At 44.9% G+C, this 17948-nt stretch overlaps 1 pseudogene; it reads left to right on the forward strand.

Moving 5' to 3' along the window:
• The first annotated feature begins 4929 nt into the window (after positions 1-4929).
• Positions 4930-5048, forward strand: LOC126299854 (5S ribosomal RNA; annotated as a pseudogene).
• Positions 5049-17948: the final 12900 nt, after the last annotated feature.

Raw genomic sequence — 17948 nt, forward strand, 5'->3', positions numbered from 1 at the left:
GAAATCGAACGTTTCTTGAGGGACGAAGTGCAACTTAATTACACGGAGATTATTGGAATTCATTTATCAATCGTGAGCAGCACTCTTTACGTAAAGATGATTGACGACGCAGCATGCGCTAGGATCATTGAAGCCGCCAAACGAGGATTCCAGTTCCGACACTCCGATGGTCATATTGGCGAAGTTTTAGTCGCTCATTCGGGCCTGGGCGTGCGTACGATTCGAGTCTTCGAGCTGCCTTTGAGGTACCAGAATCATAGGTCACTGAATCGCTCCAGCCATATGGCAGAGTTATCAGTCATACGGCCGAACGTTGGGCAAGTTTTAGCACGTATCCAGTGCTCAATGGTGTCCGACAGGTGCGAATTGCCCTTACGAAACATGTGCCATCGTACATCAACATCGGCGGCTGTCGAGCTATTGTGATCTATGATGGACAGCCCCGGACATTCTCCGGGTGTGGTGGTGAAGGACATCTTCGATCTGCATGTATACAGAGGAGACTCGTGCAACTCCCCAGCGGAGACCTCCAGAATCCGACTACACCAACGTTACTGCCGATGACTTACGTGGCGGCGCTTCGCGGGGAGGTGACGCCGAGGTCGGAACGCACTATCGAACCGACGCCGCAGTTGATTGAGGCGCCTTCGGACCCCACTGACGAAGGAATGGCTCCGACCAACCTCCAATCCCAGACATTACAGGTGGTGCAAAAAGAGGTTGACAGTATCACAACAGGCATGGAAGCTGAAGTGGAACGGCCCCAGGGCGTTGTGGCGACGGCGAGACTGCAGGAGATACAAGATTCACCGACACCAGAGGCCGAGGCGAGGGCCCGCAAACAACGCTCGCCAAAGCGCCGCAAGAAGCGCCGACTAAACTCTGCGGAGACGCTATCTTCTCTTCTTGGAAGCCCAGAGGAGACTAACACTATGGACCTGTCTGACTTGGAACCACAAGCTTCGGATGTAGCAGACCATATGAATTCGGACAGTGAAAAGATGTCATGTCGCTCAGACGACGCATCCGCTCAGGGGCCTGCTACCCCTTCAGCGGTGGAGTCTAAAGCTGCGAAAGAACAACAGCTGTCACTCATCAATGCTGCACAGGAAAATTTGGAGCACCACAATGATATCAGCTGGTATGAGCAGGACGATGAAATCACCGATGCGGGCCATTCTACTGGTGGGGACTCGCATCCGTCTGCATCTCAAGAAACCTAATACCGCAGGGACACGTCCGTCGGGGGGCCCTCTGCGGATGTGCAAAGGGACTGTCGATACGATGAAACTTTAACATCATGTGGAGATGACAGCTACTCGACCCCAGGCATACAGAAGAGGGACAGTGAATGTAAATACCATTAGATCGCTCGTGAGACAGCAGTTGTTTAGGGACATGATATACGCGTCGGATGTGGATATACTGATGGTGCAGGAAACCTACATTCCTGAGTTCCAGGAAGTCCATGGCTACATCTCCTACACCTCGCCGCACTCGAACAACGACAGTGGAACGGCGATATTGGTCCGGGACGGGATTCCGGTTCGCGACCTGGCTTATCTACCTTCGACACGAGGACTGGCGATAACTGTTAATGGAATTCGCATTCTCAATGTTTATGCCCCTTCCGGCACCGACAACAGACGGGCGCGTGCGAGATATTATTCGGAAGAGATTGTGCCCTTATTTACCGACAGATTCGATCATTTCATTATAGGTGGTGACTTCAATTGTGTTTTAGCCCAAAAAGACCAGACTCCACATTACAATACCTCTCGTGAATTGCATGTGCTATGCCAGGATCTGGAGTTAAGCGACACCTGGGACATGATTCACAGGAACCGTGAGGGATATACTTTTTACACCAGTCACTCATAGGATAAACCATGACTTCTTGGCGTCAGTCATGAGCCGAATGGCGATTCCACCTGTTTTCATCTCCATCGTTATGAGGCTAATACGAGGGGCTACATCGAAGGTGATTGTAAACGGCCGGGAAGCGGGCTCGATTCCCATTAACAGCTCAGTCCGACAAGGGTGCCCACTCTCCATGATACTGTTTGCGATAGCGCTTGAGCCGCTGAAGTGTGTTTTGAGGCGCTCACTTACTGGGATAAAGCTTAATGAGAACTCTTTCGTTTGCCGCGCATATGCGGACGACATGATCCTCCTTGTCAGATCAGGACATGAAGTGCGTCAGGCTGTTGAACATCTAGACTCTTACGGGACGGCGGCAGGCAGTGTCGTTAACATGATGAAATCAAAAATTATGCACATTGGACGAGGTCTGGAAGACGTACCGGGACCGTTTCAGACGGTGGAATCGCTGAGATGTCTGGCGATTACATTTACCCGTTCACTACGGCGGTCAGCGGCGGCGAGTTCTCGGCGGCTTCTGCAGAATATTCGTCTGACGATACGCAACAACTCACTGAGAGCCTTTGACATGATCCAACGTGTGGCATACACCAACGTTCACATAGCGTCACGACTGCCCCATTTAGCGCAGATCCTACCAATACCGAAGGGTATTGCAGATCGCCTCATGGCTGCCTTTGGTTACTATGTTAGTACTGGGATGTTATTTAAGATCAAGTATGATACGTTAACGCTACAGTTCCGGAACGGTGGCCTCAACCTCACAAACGTGAGAAACAAAGCTCTGGCGCCTTACATGCGAGCGATGATACGAAATTGGCAACAAAGAAGGCATACCATAACGTCAGCTCTGATAGAAGTACTTGTTCCGCCTTCGTACGAACCCCCTATTGCGATGGGCAATATTTCGCCTTCTCTTGCACACATTGCCTCATTTCTTGTTGATTACAGTTATGTTCGTCTGAAAGTACCTTCGACGAGAATACCCACGACTCGGGAGATCTATAGATGCTTGATGGATCACCATGGCCGCAATATAATGGAATTCAAATACCCGTCGAGAACGTGGAACCACATTTGGTGTGCAGTGCATACTCCATTACTGTCAACAGCAGCGAGATCGATGTGGTATATTCTTATAAACCGTAAACTTGTGACCAGGAGTCGATTACATACAATTCATATGGTCGATTCTCCTCTTTGCACCAACTGTGGACTGTTAGCAACGGAAGAACATGGTTTAGTGTGAGGCGCAGCGAGGGACGTCTGCATGCTGACGCGTCGAATACTGGCCTTCCTTCAGCGCACTAACTACACAGAAATCACATCGGATGTACTTTTTCTACCGGACAAAACCTTTTTTCCCAAACAAAAGACAAATGCGGTCAATTGGATCGCTGGACATGCGACGAAATATTTGTTTTCGTACGACATTAAGTCCGTGATGGATTATTGGATGTATTTACAAGAACAACACGAGCTCATACGGAGTCATACGAAATACAGGACTTACTTTTCCAATTTTTTAGGAAGTGTTTTTCACAATCCTCCCGATAGCTGGGGTGTCCGCCCGTGACTAGGATTGTCATTTACTTTATTGCTGTTACAAGAAGAAAGAAGGAAAGAAAGAAAGAAAGAGGGCGGCCTTTGTGTTGATTTTTTGGTTTCCAAATTGTTTTTGCTGTCTCGATACTTTTCTTATCCCTAGGACAGCACAATTGTACGAATAAAGATTGTTTGTTTACCCTGCCTTCCTGTTAAAAAAAAAAGTTGATTTTTTTGTTTCCAAATTGTTTTTGCTGTCTCGATACTTTTCTTATCCCTAGGACAGCACAATTGTACGAATAAAGATTGTTTGTTTACCCTGCCTTCCTGAAAAAAAAAAAACACAGTGCGCGTGTACTTCATGTGAAATCAAGAATCTATCCATTCTTCTAGGTTATCATGTCCGACTTTTTTCTCAGATGTATTTTCTGAACATCGTAGTGTTGTTGGAGGCAATGAGTCTTGGAGCACTTTTCTTTACATAAGCAATAACTTCGCCGTGTAAAAATTTCCGAAGGGGAGTTGAGACACACGTTACTTGTTACTGTTCAAAGTCGTAAGAAAAGACCGAATAATCTCAGAAAGTAAACATAAAATTTAACAACATGTATCTGAATACCAAAAATAGACCTACTTAATTTCAGTGAAAAATATGAAGTGTTGGCAGAGAATGGTTCATAGCGCCCGCTTCTAATTTTATGTATTAAAACTTTGGATGCCTTAAAAAAAATGGTATCAGTTCTTTCGGAGTCCGCCCCCGGTAGCTGAGTGGTCAGCGCGACAGACTGTCAATCCAAAGGGCCCGGGTTCGATTCCCGGCTGGGTCGGAGATTTTCTCCGCTCAGTGACTGGGTGTTGTGTTGTCCTAGTCATCATCCTTTCATCCCAATCGACGCGCAAGTCGCCAAAGTGGCGTCAAATTGAAAGACTTGCACCAGGCGACCGGTCAACCCGACGGGAGGCCATAGTCACACGACATTTCATTTCATTTCAGTTCTTTCTGACATGTACGTTGTGTTGTTCTCTTCATCATCATCTCAACCCCATCGACATGCACGTCGCCGAAGAACAGGTACCATCTCCATACACTTTCATTGTATATTATGACAAACTATTGGCTGCTGCGTCATTTATCCCCCCTTAAAATACAGCTCACCGATTTATTAGACCAACGAAGTATTTATCTCATTTAATTCGCCAAATAGAAAGCTACTCTGGAAAAGCGAGGAGAGTTTTGTTCCGTTTGAATCAACAAAGCTGATTTTTTTTATCGCTGTGATTAATAAAGTTGCCGCCCACATCTCGTGGTCGTGCGGTAGCGTTCTCGCTTCCCACGCCCGGGTTCCCGGGTTCGATTCCCGGCGGGGTCAGGGATTTTCTATGCCTCGTGATGGCTGGGTGTTGTGTGATGTCCTTAGGTTAGTTAGGTTTAAGTAGTTCTAAGTTCTAGGGGACTGATGACCATAGATGTTAAGTCCCATAGTGCTCAGAGCCAATAAAATTGCCAACGGCCCAGCCACAGTGATAGCGTCGGTTCCCGCCAGATCACCGAAGTTAAGCATTGTCGGGCTTGACTAGGACTTGGATGTGTGACCGTCCGGGTCTGCCGAGGGCTGTTGGCAAGCGGGGTACACTCAGGCGTTATGAGGCCAATTGAGGAGCTACTGACAGAGAGGTAGCGGCTCCGGTCATGAAAACCGACAACGGCCGAGAGAGCTGTTAGCTGACCACATGCCCCTCCATATCCGCATCCAGTGACGCCTGCTGACTGAGGATGACACGGTGGTCAGTCGGTACCGTTGAGCCTACAAGGCCTGTTCAGACTGAGTTTAGTTATAGTTTTAGATTATGATTGTTACGTTGTTATTTGTTTTCCGTGATCCTTGTGACTGGTCGTGTAGGTGGAACAAGTTTATCAAATTATCCAACCTGTCAAAGGTATTTGAGGTGAAAAGGTTTATCATTCATTCAGATGTGTAACATGACATACAAATCGTAATCGCTCGACTTTCCGGAGACATGTAGCACCTTATTGTAACTGTAATGCGTAGCGAGAATGATATGAAAAGCTGAATTATGGGTAGCTAAGAACGTGGCTGTTGGGCATCTATCGTACGACGAGTGCGGAGTTCTGCGCCGTACGTTAGTCACAATTCCAGAGTGACTTAAGCTGCGAGGCAAGAAGGGTACATGTAACTCGTCTAATTCGATATTTTTGGCGATGAAATATGTTGAAACAAAAATGGCGTAAGGTCTGAAAGAGAGGAACGATAGGACACGGGCATTTCCTTCACCGTCCTCACCCGCTGCAAAATTTTTCTCTGCGACTAATGACCTCGTTATCGACGGAATGCTAAAACCCTATCTTCCTTCTTTCTGAAACCCCATAGCCTGCAATTCCCAATGGTTTGTCGATCATGAGCAACTTGGTTTCCCTCGTAAATAACTCGTCCGACCACTAGTACATTTCACTGACAAGGAAACATTTCGAAGAGTAAATAAGCGTGTGAAGAGGGGGCAGCATAATGCAATACGTATTTATTTTGTGCCCAACTTCACTTTTCAGGGGTGAAACATACCCGGAAAGGTAATTTGGTATATTAGGTTTGGTGAGAATATCTTTGAAAAGACTATGAATAAAAAATGTTTTTCATGTAAAAGTTAATATGAATAAACGTTCTTGAAAATTGAATAATCGAATTTTGTAATAATTAGAAATTTTGCAAAATACCCCAGCGCCATAAATTAATTATGAAAAATGAAATATACTGACAGAGTATTTTCAGAGTTTCTAATTAAAATATCTAAATATTCATTAGCATCCTATTTATTTAATTACATTTGTTTTGCGTTTTAAATGGTCATTTTATGTTTTACATCCATTTTGTTTGGTTTTTTAGTTTACCGTTCCACCTATGTGTATTTTGTTTGAAAATATCAAGTAACTCATTATTATGATACAAAATCTTTACATTAATGACAATCAGCAAATAAATTCTTAAAACATAACGTTTTCTTACATCATGCGCATAAAATGAACGAAATTCGTTCACATAATACACACGACGGAAAACACGATATAAAACAAAATTCAGGAGGATTTCAGATTGTCTGTGGTTACCCTCTAAATATCCTGATTTGTATGAGGTAGATTTTGGCCCATTGGTAACCCTTGCCGAAGAAAATTGATTACGTACTAGTGACTGCAGCTTGATAATAATGTTTCTGATGTGGAGACTGACATCATAATCACTCAATAGAACTAGATCTGAAAATCTCACGAAGTTCTTCCAACATCGACAGCTATATACATCTCATGACTGTACCTGTGCCATCGAGCCCTTGGGATGTAAGTAAAATAAATAACTAGATATTTCGTTAGATATGTTGAAAATACTCTCACAGCACAATGTGCACGACTTATTTTCAAAAAATGGTATTTCAGAGTTCAAAATGGTTCAAATTGCTCTGAGCACTATGGGACTTAACTTCTGAGGTCATCAGTGCCCTAGAACTTATAACTAGTTAAACCTAACTAACCTAAGGACATCACACACATCCATGCCCGAGGCAGGATTCGAACCTGCGACCGTAGCGGTCGCGTGGTTGCAGACTGTAGCGCCTAGAACCGCTCGGTCACACCGGCCGGCGTATTTCAGAGACCAGCATTATTACACATGGGTGTATGTAGCTTGAAACTCAGATAATTTAAGTTGCAAAAAGAGTTCCCATTTTTCGTAATTAATTAATGGTGCTTGGGTATTTTGCAAAATTGCAAATTATTACGAAATTTGATTATGCAATTTTCAAGAACGTTAATTACGTATCAACTTTTATATGAGAAACATTTTTATATATCATCGTTACGAAAATATTCTCTCCTAACCTAATGCGTCAAATTACCTTACGGGGTGTGTTTTACACCATAAATGTGAATTTGGACACAAAAAAAATACGTATTGCGTTATGTCGCCCCCTCTTAACACCCGTCATTGAGACTTGACAATGTTCCCTTGTGACAGTCATTTAAAAAGGAAAGAAATAAGACAAGCTGAAATACAACCTGATCTATCAGTTTCCATTAACAGGTTGTGCAAACACTGCAACACTGTTTGCAAAGAATTTACGGATAAAGCCGCGAAGAATGAAAATACTGAAACTGAGGTTGAAAGTTACTTGTTAGGATTTCAACTTTCAAAATATTCCTTCTTCCACGTTCCTGAAATCGCAAGAATGTTGCAAAGACGTTTTGTACCTGGTGAAATGAAATGGAATGTCGTCTGCTAAGGGCCTCCCGTTGGGTAGACCGTTCGCCTCGTGCAAGTCTGTCGAGTTGACGCCACTTTGGCGACTTGCGTGTCAGTGGGGATGAAATGATGATGAAGAGAACAACACAACGCCCAGTCCCTGAGCGGAGAAAATCTCCGCCCCAGTCGGGAATCGAACCCGGGGCCCTTGGCATGACATTCCGTCGCGCTGACCGCTTTTTTGTTTTCATTTTGTTCGCTTCAGTTCGTTGTATCTGCTCTGGGCGGACGTCGTAAGACAACCATTTAAGTTCGTTGTTGATCTGTTAACTCTGGACCAGCTGATCAATTACTGTTCACTAGTTGTTAAAGTCATGTCTGCGAAGGTATACTTCAGCGGCTTTAGGTGCAAGCTAACCACAGTCCTGTGCGGAACAAGAGGTCTCTATACGAGGCATTCGCATCCTGTTCTCTTCTCTCTTCAGTTTGGTTTCTGACTGCGTTCCCGGCAGGCTGTTGCTTCCACGTATTGGGTGCGGACGACTAGTGTAGCGACATACTTTGTAGTTTCTTTTTGATGGTTATTCTTATGCAACGAGTTCAAAAAGTATGGTGAGACTGCGGTTTACATTTTACGACTTGGCATAAATTTTGTTTGCAGCGTTTTTAAATGTACAGGGTTGTCAGAAACAGTCTAAGAGGCTTACTAGGGTGTTGCAGCATAGGGTGTCAAAAAATTCGATACGTTGCACCGTTTCTTCATTAATTAGCAATGAAGGTAGCCAATGAGGCTGTTGCTCGTGCAAATTCAAGCAGCTCGCCAGATACCATTAGTGTCAGTTTTTCTCGTACCTTCGGTCACGAGTAAGCAACCGGCCCGAGCATGGATTTCGTAGGAGGGAGGGAGAGAGAGAGGGAGAGAGGGAGAGAGGGAGAGAGAGAGAGAGAGAGAGAGAGAGAGAGAGAGAGTGGCGTTCGCACTGTAGTCCGTCTGGGACGCATTTTGTTGTTCGCATATTTCCAATCTGGCTTCTTTGTAATAAAGCCGATGTTTGTTAAATTCAAGCGCTTAAGACTTTATAATTACAATAACCAAGAAATGATGACTTAGTTTATTTCGTGCTACAAAACAACCCATGACTACGCGATCGGTAATGAAAAGCATTTCTTGACAAATGTACAGGGTTATTCTAAATGATGGACCCATATTCAAAACTTCGTATTTATTAAAGCACAAATACAAAATGAACAGGTTTTATACCAATGAAAAGAGGAAGTTTGAAAGTTTTTATAATGTTTGATATCAATTTAATAAATTTAATAATTTGTATTAAACATGCCGTCGGCTTGTGCTTTTTCCTTTGCACACACTCCCAGTCTGTTTAAACTGCTTAAACAAACGGCTAATAATTTTGCGACTTGGTGGTTGAATACTGAATTTGGTACGAAATGCCCTCTGCACTGCAATTTGCGATTCACTTTTTCGTGAACTCAGGAATGCAGAAAACCTTGTGCTTCACAGTTGCCATCTCACTTACAACTGACGAAACGGAATGACGAACCTATTGCCGCGCGAGCTCTACCGGTCGCTTCTGAAACCATCACCGCCCACCTACCGCCGCCCGCCAGGAACTTTGAAACTTCCTCTTTCATTGGTTTAAAGCTTGTTCATTTTGGATTTGTCCTTGAACACACACAAATTTTCGAAACTGGGTCCGTCATTTAGAATAACCCTGTATTGTGAGAGGAGCTTAATGATAGATTCTGTGGATACAAATACACTAAATTTTAAACACTTGAATGACGTATCAACGGCAAAAATCGCGAAGTTACTCATAATTTCTCGCCGACTCGGACTGCCCATCTCATTGCTTTAGTTTGTTTTTCTATTGATTCTCGTATTAGCGTTAATAAATAATTCTTGTCCATTGTGGATGTATTAGAACACAGCAACTGTTGAAGCTGAAGGTTATTTATAACGAATTACATGCAACTAGATGTTCTTACAGGCGTCTATTTTTTCCATGATATTTCAAGTTTCATGACATCCCGCCTTCAGATGTTTACATGTTGAAAAGCTGAATAGATTGACTACCTTCTTTTGCAAATATAATGAAAGTCTTGTTAAGATCAGATATGTTTCGCTTTATTCTAAAGATTCTTTAGTGGTCAGGTTTTTTGTTGTTTACGTCATTCTACCTGTTATTCCTCATATATGTGTTGGATATTAGCATACAACACTTTCACTACATTAAATATATTCATTTTTCTGTGTTATGAAGAACCACTGTCATCTATCCATTTCGTGTGTTTTGTTTTGCTATTTTGAATACCAATATCTGGGTGCATTACATGTTTCCACTTGTGCCATATGAGGATAGGTCCAGGATTACTACTCAGATTGATTCTGCTCTCATCCGAGAAGAGCACACGAGCCCACTCCTCGTTTGTCCAGTCGCTAAGCTCTTGACCACACAGTAAGGGTGCCCCCGATGTGTGAATGTGCATTTTAAAAATAAAATACGAGCATTTTCCATAGAAACAACACAGAACTTTGTGCGATAGTCAGGTAAGCTATTATTGTAAACATGTATGCAGTTTCCCAACAAATGACAACTGCGAGACAAGTGGGAGCCATGAGGGTGTTGCGGAGCAGGAAAACAGATGAACAGAACAGTGCAGGTACCGGAAATACGTGGCACGCTTTTCATATGCACGGAGAGCAGTTCCGCGCCACTGCATTGGTACAATCGACGCATAAGCGTCCCGGACGTATAGCGAAGTGTCCACAGAATGTAACTGCTCATGCGTACTGCAATTTACCGCTGACATACTGGTCCAGAATTTAACTACAGTCGAGCATCCGGTTCCCTCCACATGCAAGCGTGGTCGTCCTCTTTGCTACACAAAAATTACTTTTTTCTCTCCATTAGAGCACCGTCAACATTCTGCAAAAGATCCTTGTTTCCTTATTATAATCGTATTTTCGCCTTACGTGTCAGTTTCATTATTTGAATATTTTAATTATTACTTCCGCTTTAGGTATTTATCTATTCTCAGTTAACGTGTTTTTGTTCCCTAAAGGAGTTTTGTAGGGCCATTAGCGCTCACATATGTATAGGTAATGTGGTGACGTAGGTATATTTACACCTGGGCGCCTTGCGTCTATTCGCCGTTCGCCTGTGTTTGCTTCACGCCGGTCGCTGTGGCCGAGCGGTTCTAGGCGCTTCTGTCTGGAACCGCGTGACCGCTACGGTCGCAGGTTATAATCCTGCCTCGGGCAAGGATGTGTGTGATGTCCTTAGGTTAGTTAGGTTTGAGTAGTTCTAAGTTTTAGGGGACTGATGACCTCAGATGTTAAGTCCCATAGGTCTCAGAGCCATTTGAATTTTTTTTTTCTTCAGGCTCAAGAAGCGTGTTGGTGCAGCCCTCTTCCTTGAAATGTCGTATGCCTGATTTCATTCTTACCTAAATACAGCCACGCACGGTGCTACAGTGATAAAGACGTTCGCTTTGCTACCGCAGGCGGAGACAAAGACAAAATCGTAGAAAGGAGCTTTAAGTACTATGATACCTAATACCCTTAGCGTAATGCATGTGTATGCCTGGCAGAAGAGGTAAATATGACAAGGAGTGTTTTGTTTAATAAATGTCCTTGTGATTTCTAAGTAATACTGAACCCTGTTGTGGCACTGACAGTGAAGGAAAATACAGCCTACGTAGACTATATCAGTGGTTACAAGGCTAGCACTGATGCTTTGAACCATTGCTATCTGGCACAATTACCACCTTTTGGTGTTCCAGATCAAGGTACTTACTGCACTGAAATCTATCAACACCCCCAAATTTCTCCAGGTTCTGGTAAACTACATTAAGCTAGGTTAATGGCTACTTTTTTTTGTAACGTTTTGAAGTTGATCGATGATTTGATGTTGCACGTATCTTATTATGCATTTTTTATTATTCTGACAGTCGTAGAAATTCAAGTTTGACAGCAAGCTGTTTACTCAAACATATTTATGTTGTTGTGGGTTGTGTATCTATGAACTGTTAGTGATGTGTTTGCAGTCTCTGTTGTTTTGGTTATCCGTTACCCATATATAAAAATTTTTAAACCCTGAAATCTACAAAATTACGAACAGTAACAGCAAAAAAAAAAAAAAAAGCACTGAAAGACCTGAGTCGAAACAAGGCCCCTGGAGTAGAAACACTCCATTGGAACTACTGACGGCCTTGGGAGAGCCAGTTCTGACAAAACTCTACCATCTGGTGAGCAAGATGTATGAGACAGGCTAAATACCCTCAGACTTCAAGAAGAATATACACTCCTGGAAATGGAAAAAAGAACACATTGACACCGGTGTGTCAGACCCACCATACTTGCTCCGGACACTGCGAGAGGGCTGTACAAGCAATGATCACACGCACGGCACAGCAGACACACCAGGAACCGCGGTGTTGGCCGTCGAATGGCGCTAGCTGCGCAGCATTTGTGCACCGCCGCCGTCAGTGTCAGCCAGTTTGCCGTGGCATACGGAGCTCCATCGCAGTATTTAACACTGGTAGCATGCCGCGACAGCGTGGACGTGAAGCGTATGTGCAGTTGACGGACTTTGAGCGAGGGCGTATAGTGGGCATGCGGGAGGCCGGGTGGACGTACCGCCGAATTGCTCAACACGTGGGGCGTGAGGTCTCCACAGTACATCGATGTTGTCGCCAGTGGTCGGCGGAAGGTGCACGTGCCCGTCGACCTGGGACCGGACCGCAGCGACGCACGGATGCACGCCAAGACCGTAGGATCCAACGCAGTGCCGTAGGGGACCGCACCGCCACTTCCCAGCAAATTAGGGACACTGTTGCTCCTGGGGTAACGCGCGAGGACCATTCGCAACCGTCTCCATGAAGCTGGGCTACGGTCCCGCATACCGTTAGGCCGTCTTCCGCTCACGCCCCAACATCGTGCAGCCCGCCTCCATTGGTGTCGCGACAGGCGAGAATGGAGGGACGAATGGAGACGTGTCGTCTTCAGCGATGAGAGTCGCTTCTGCCTTGGTGCCAATGATGGTCGTATGCGTGTTTGGCGCCGTGCAGGTGAGCGCCGCACACAGGGCCAACACCCGGCATCATGGTGTGGGGAGCGATCTCCTACACTGGCCGTACACCTCTGGTGATCGTCGAGGGGACACTGAATAGTGCACGGTCTGCACGTCCAGCACGAACGCTGGTCCAACTGAGGCGCCAGGTGGAAATGGCAAGGGAAGCCGTTCCACAGGACTGCATCCAGCATCTCTACGATCGTCTCCATGGGAGAATAGCAGCCTGCATTGCTGCGAAAGGTGGATATACACTGTACTAGTGCCGACATTGTGCATGCTCTGTTGCTTGTGTCTATGTGCCTGTGGTTCTGTCAGTGTGATCATGTGATGTATCTGACCCCAGGAATGTGTCAATAAAGTTTCCCCTTCCTGGGACAATGAATTCACGGTGTTCTTATTTCAATTTCCAAGAGTGTAATAATTCCAATCCCAAAGAAAGCAGGTGTTGACAGATGTGAAAATTACCGAACTATCAGTTTAATAAGTCACAGCTGCAAAATACTAAAGCGAGTTCTTTATAGACGAATGGAAAAACTAGTAGAAGCCGACCTCGGGGAAGATCAGTTTGGATTCCGTAGAAATGTTGGAACACGTGAGGCAATACTGACCCTACGACTTATCTTAGAAGCTAGATTAAGGAAGGGCAAACCTACGTTTCTAGCATTTGTAGACTTAGAGAAAGTTTTTGACAATGTTGACTGGAATACTCTCTTTCAAATTCTGAAGGTGGCAGGGGTAAAATACAGGGAGCGAAAGGCTATTTACAATTTGTACAGAAACCAGATGGCAGTTATAAGAGTCGAGGGACATGAAAGGGAAGCAGTGGTTGGGAAGGGAGTGAGACAGGGTTGTAGCCTATCCCCGAGGTTATTCAATCTGTATATTGAGCAAGCAGTGAAGGAAACAAAAGAAAAATTTGGAGTAGGTATTAAAATCCATGGAGAAGAAATAAAAACTTTGAGGTTCGCCGATGACATCGTAATTCTGTCAGAGACAGCAAAGGACTTGGAAGAGCAGTTGAACGGAAAGGACAGTGTCTTGAAAGGAGGATATAAGATGACCATCAACAAAAGCAAAACGAGGATAATGGAATGTAGTCGAATTAAGTCGGGTGATGTTGAGGGAATTAGATTAGGATGTGAGACACTTAAAGTAGTAAAGGAGTTTTGCTATTTGGGGAGCAAAATAACTGATGATGGTAGAAGTAGAGAGGATATAAAATGTAGACTGGCAATGGCAAGGAAAGCGTTTCTGAAGAAGAGAAGTTTGTTAACATCGAGTATAGATTTAAGTGTTAGGAAGTCATTTCTGAAAGTATTTGTATGGAGTGTAGCCATGTATGGAAGTGATTCATGGACGATAAATAGTTTGGACAAGAAGAGAATAGAAGCTTTCGAAATGTGGTGCAACAGAAGAATGCTGAAGATTAGATGGGTGGATCACATAACTAATGAGGAAGTATTGAATCGGATTGGGGAGAAGTTTGTGGCACAACTTGACCAGAAGAAGGGATCGGTTCGTAGGACATGTTCTGAAGCATCAAGGGATCACCAATTTAGTATTGGAGGGCAGCGTGGAGGGTAAAAATCGTAGAGGGAGACCAAGAGATGACTACACTAAGCAGATTCAGAAGGATGTAGGTTGCAGTAGGTACTGGGAGATGAAGAAGCTTGCACAGGATAGAGTAGCATGGAGAGCTGCATCAAACCAGTTTCAGGACTGAAGACCACGACAACAACAACAACAGCAAAAAATTTTATATACAACAGACGGGATGAAAATTCATCATCCGATTCAGAGAACATACGAGAGAAACAATTTAACAACCAATCCACCTTCTTTACACACATAAAAAATGAAAACCACGAAGCTGAGAACATTGGAAACGCATCACAAATACTGCAAAAATCCCAAAAAGTCCAATCATGATTATTTTGGAGGAATCTCAAATACGCATACACACTAAGGATTATCCTCACGAGATACTTAATGACCAAACGGATTTCAAGCACATACAGCTTAAAAAAGTTATTGAAATGTTGTGCAAGGATAACGGATAACCAAAACACTAGAGACTGCAAACACATCAGTAGCAATTCCATAGATACATGACCTGCAAGAACATAAATAAGTATCTTTGAGTAAACAACTAACTGTCAAACTTGAATTTCTATGCGTGTCAAAATAATAAAAAAAGTATTATAAAATGTATGAGAAGCATCTTTAAAACGTTACTGAAAAAAATTACATGCATCAAGTAAGGACAGCAGTAATAGTTTACTCGAAGTTGGCATACGTCCATCTACAACGTCAGGACGTGAGTACAACGTCCAATGTACAAAACCTGTATAAATTATATATTATGTAAAATTTATATAAATGCGATTGTTTGCAGATGCACTGATGAAGCAATAAATCTGAAATAAGCTTATATACTAAAATAAAACATCAAGCGGCATACTGTTTACTAATTCTCCGCACCTTTATGCCTGTCGTCGATGGTGCTATTGTATACAGCGTGAACGAGAACTCCATCGACAAACTTTAAGAGGTTGTTATGGCATACCTTTTGAGTATTTTGGTTTGTTACTGCAGTCACCATTATTTCTGTGAAAATAGCGGAGAAGCAGCCTCTAATACTCAATAACCGAAACATGTAACACACAACACAGAGTAATGCAATAACCCTCAGACGAAAAACTGCACAGTGATGTGGTTGCCGTCACTGCGGAAACAGCTCAGCAAAGTGTCGTTGTGCCGCTCTTCAAAGGCATTCACGATGTGGACCGGCCAACTCTTTTATCAGTAAACCAATCCACAAAACTGTGTATCACGATACGTTGAAACCATTGTATACCCCTGGTGGAGAGACATCCCTTCCAGCACCTTTGTGTTTCGGCTTGCAGGCCATGCAGGAGAGGCCGTGAGCAGCACGAGCCTCGGCGGCTATTCACCGAGGTCGTTTAAAGCAGATGGACTGCTTCGCCACACCCGCCGCGGAGGCCAACAAGGGAGTACGACGACATCATCCGGCCAAGAGAGCCGACAGACGAGGAGCTCGTTATCTCCAACAGCGGCAGCCAATACCGCGGATCCAATGTAGCAGTCAGCGCTGTGTTATAACGTGTGGCTACAGGGTTGCAGAGGCAGTTACAGTTCGCTCCGGATCGAGTTGCAGTCGCAGTTACGAAGTTACCAGCATGTGTTGTAGACCACTGAGAGTTGCCTTACTAGGATATACCGGGTTAGTAAACAAGCTTGTTATTGCAAACACCGCAGCCACAGTGCTGCATCGCAGGTACGGACTTCATCTCTGGATCATATTTACTGCTGGAAGCAATAACATGTCATGGACAGAAGTTTCGTCTGTATTGTATACTTGTGTAACAGAGTCCACGTCAAGGTGTCTCGTGAGTTATAATAAGTGAAAGATCTTTTACTCAGACTTGTTTATTTGGGTGATGATTTCAGAGTTCCCGGGTTAGATTCCCGCCGGGGTCAGGGATTTTCTCTGCCTCGTGATGGCTGGGTGTTGTGTGATGTCCTTAGGTTAGTTAGGTTTAAGTAGTTCTAAGTTCTAGGGGACTGATGACCATAGATGTTAAGTCCCATGGTGCTCAGAGCCATTTTGATGATTTCAGAACGCTGCACTGGTGCAACCGATAATACACTATGTTTATCAATTAGTTGTACAAAAGTAATCTTTAATTGTGAAAAGGGTAAATAACTTACAGAAATGTTTGATACAGCAATGAATACAGTATATATTCAAGTTTTATTCCCGCCTAACATTCACCATGGAGTCATAACGGTGCAGAGCGTGCACAGTATTGTTTATGGTTTCATGAATCCAAATTTGCTACCACATCGAAAACAAACTACACTCCTGGAAATGGAAATAAGAACACCGTGAATTCATTGTCCCAGGAAGGGGAAACTTTATTGACACATTCCTGGGGTCAGATACATCACATGATCACACTGACAGAACCACAGGCACATAGACACAGGCAACAGAGCATGCACAATGTCGGCACTAGTACAGTGTATATCCACCTTTCGCAGCAATCCAGGCTGCTATTCTCCCATGGAGACGATCGTAGAGATGCTGGATGTAGTCCTGTGGAACGGCTTGCCATGCCATTTCCACCTGGCGCCTCAGTTGGACCAGCGTTCGTGCTGGACGTGCAGACCGCGTGAGACGACGCTTCATCCAGTCCCAAACATGCTCAATGGGGGACAGATCCGGAGACCTTGCTGGCCAGGGTAGTTGACTTACACCTTCTAGAGCACGTTGGGTGGCACGGGATACTTGCGGACGTGCATTGTCCTGTTGGAACAGCAAGTTCCCTTGCCGGTCTAGGAATGGTAGAACGATGGGTTCGATGACTGTTTGGATGTACTATTCAGTGTCCTCTCGACGATCACCAGAGGTGTACGGCCAGTGTAGGAGATCGCTCCCCACACCATGATGCCGGGTGTTGGCCCTGTGTGCCTCGGTCGTATGCAGTCCTGATTGTGGAGCTCACCTGCACGGCGCCAAACACGCATACGACCATCATTGGCACCAAGGCAGAAGCGACTCTCATCGCTGAAGACGACACGTCTCCATTCGTCCCTCCATTCACGCCTGTCGCGACACCAATGGAGGCGGGCTGCACGATGTTGGGGCGTCAGCGGAAGACGGCCTAACGGTATGCGGGACCGTAGCCCAGCTTCATGGAGACGGTTGCGAATGGTCCTTGCCGATACCCCAGGAGCAACAGTGTCCCTAATTTGCTGGGAAGTGGCGGTGCGGTCCCCTACAGCACTGCGTAGGATCCTACGGTCTTGGAGTGGATCCGTGCGTCGCTGCGGTCCGGTCCCAGGTCGACGGGCACGTGCACCTTCCGCCGACCACTGGCGACAACATCGATGTACTGTGGAGACCTCACGCCCCACGTGTTGAGCAATTCGGCGATACGTCCACCCGGCCTCCCGCATGCCCACTATACGCCCTCGCTCAAAGTCCGTCAACTGCACATACGGTTCACGTCCATGCTGTCGCGGCATGCTACCAGTGTTAAATACTGCGATGGAGCTCCGTATGCCACGGCAAACTGGCTGACACTGACGGCGGCGGTGCACAAATGCTGCGCAGCTAGCGCCATTCGACGGCCAACACCGCGGTTCCTGGTGT

The sequence above is a fragment of the Schistocerca gregaria genome, chromosome X, assembly GCF_023897955.1.
Source record: "Schistocerca gregaria isolate iqSchGreg1 chromosome X, iqSchGreg1.2, whole genome shotgun sequence".
Classification (NCBI taxonomy): domain Eukaryota; kingdom Metazoa; phylum Arthropoda; class Insecta; order Orthoptera; family Acrididae; genus Schistocerca; species Schistocerca gregaria.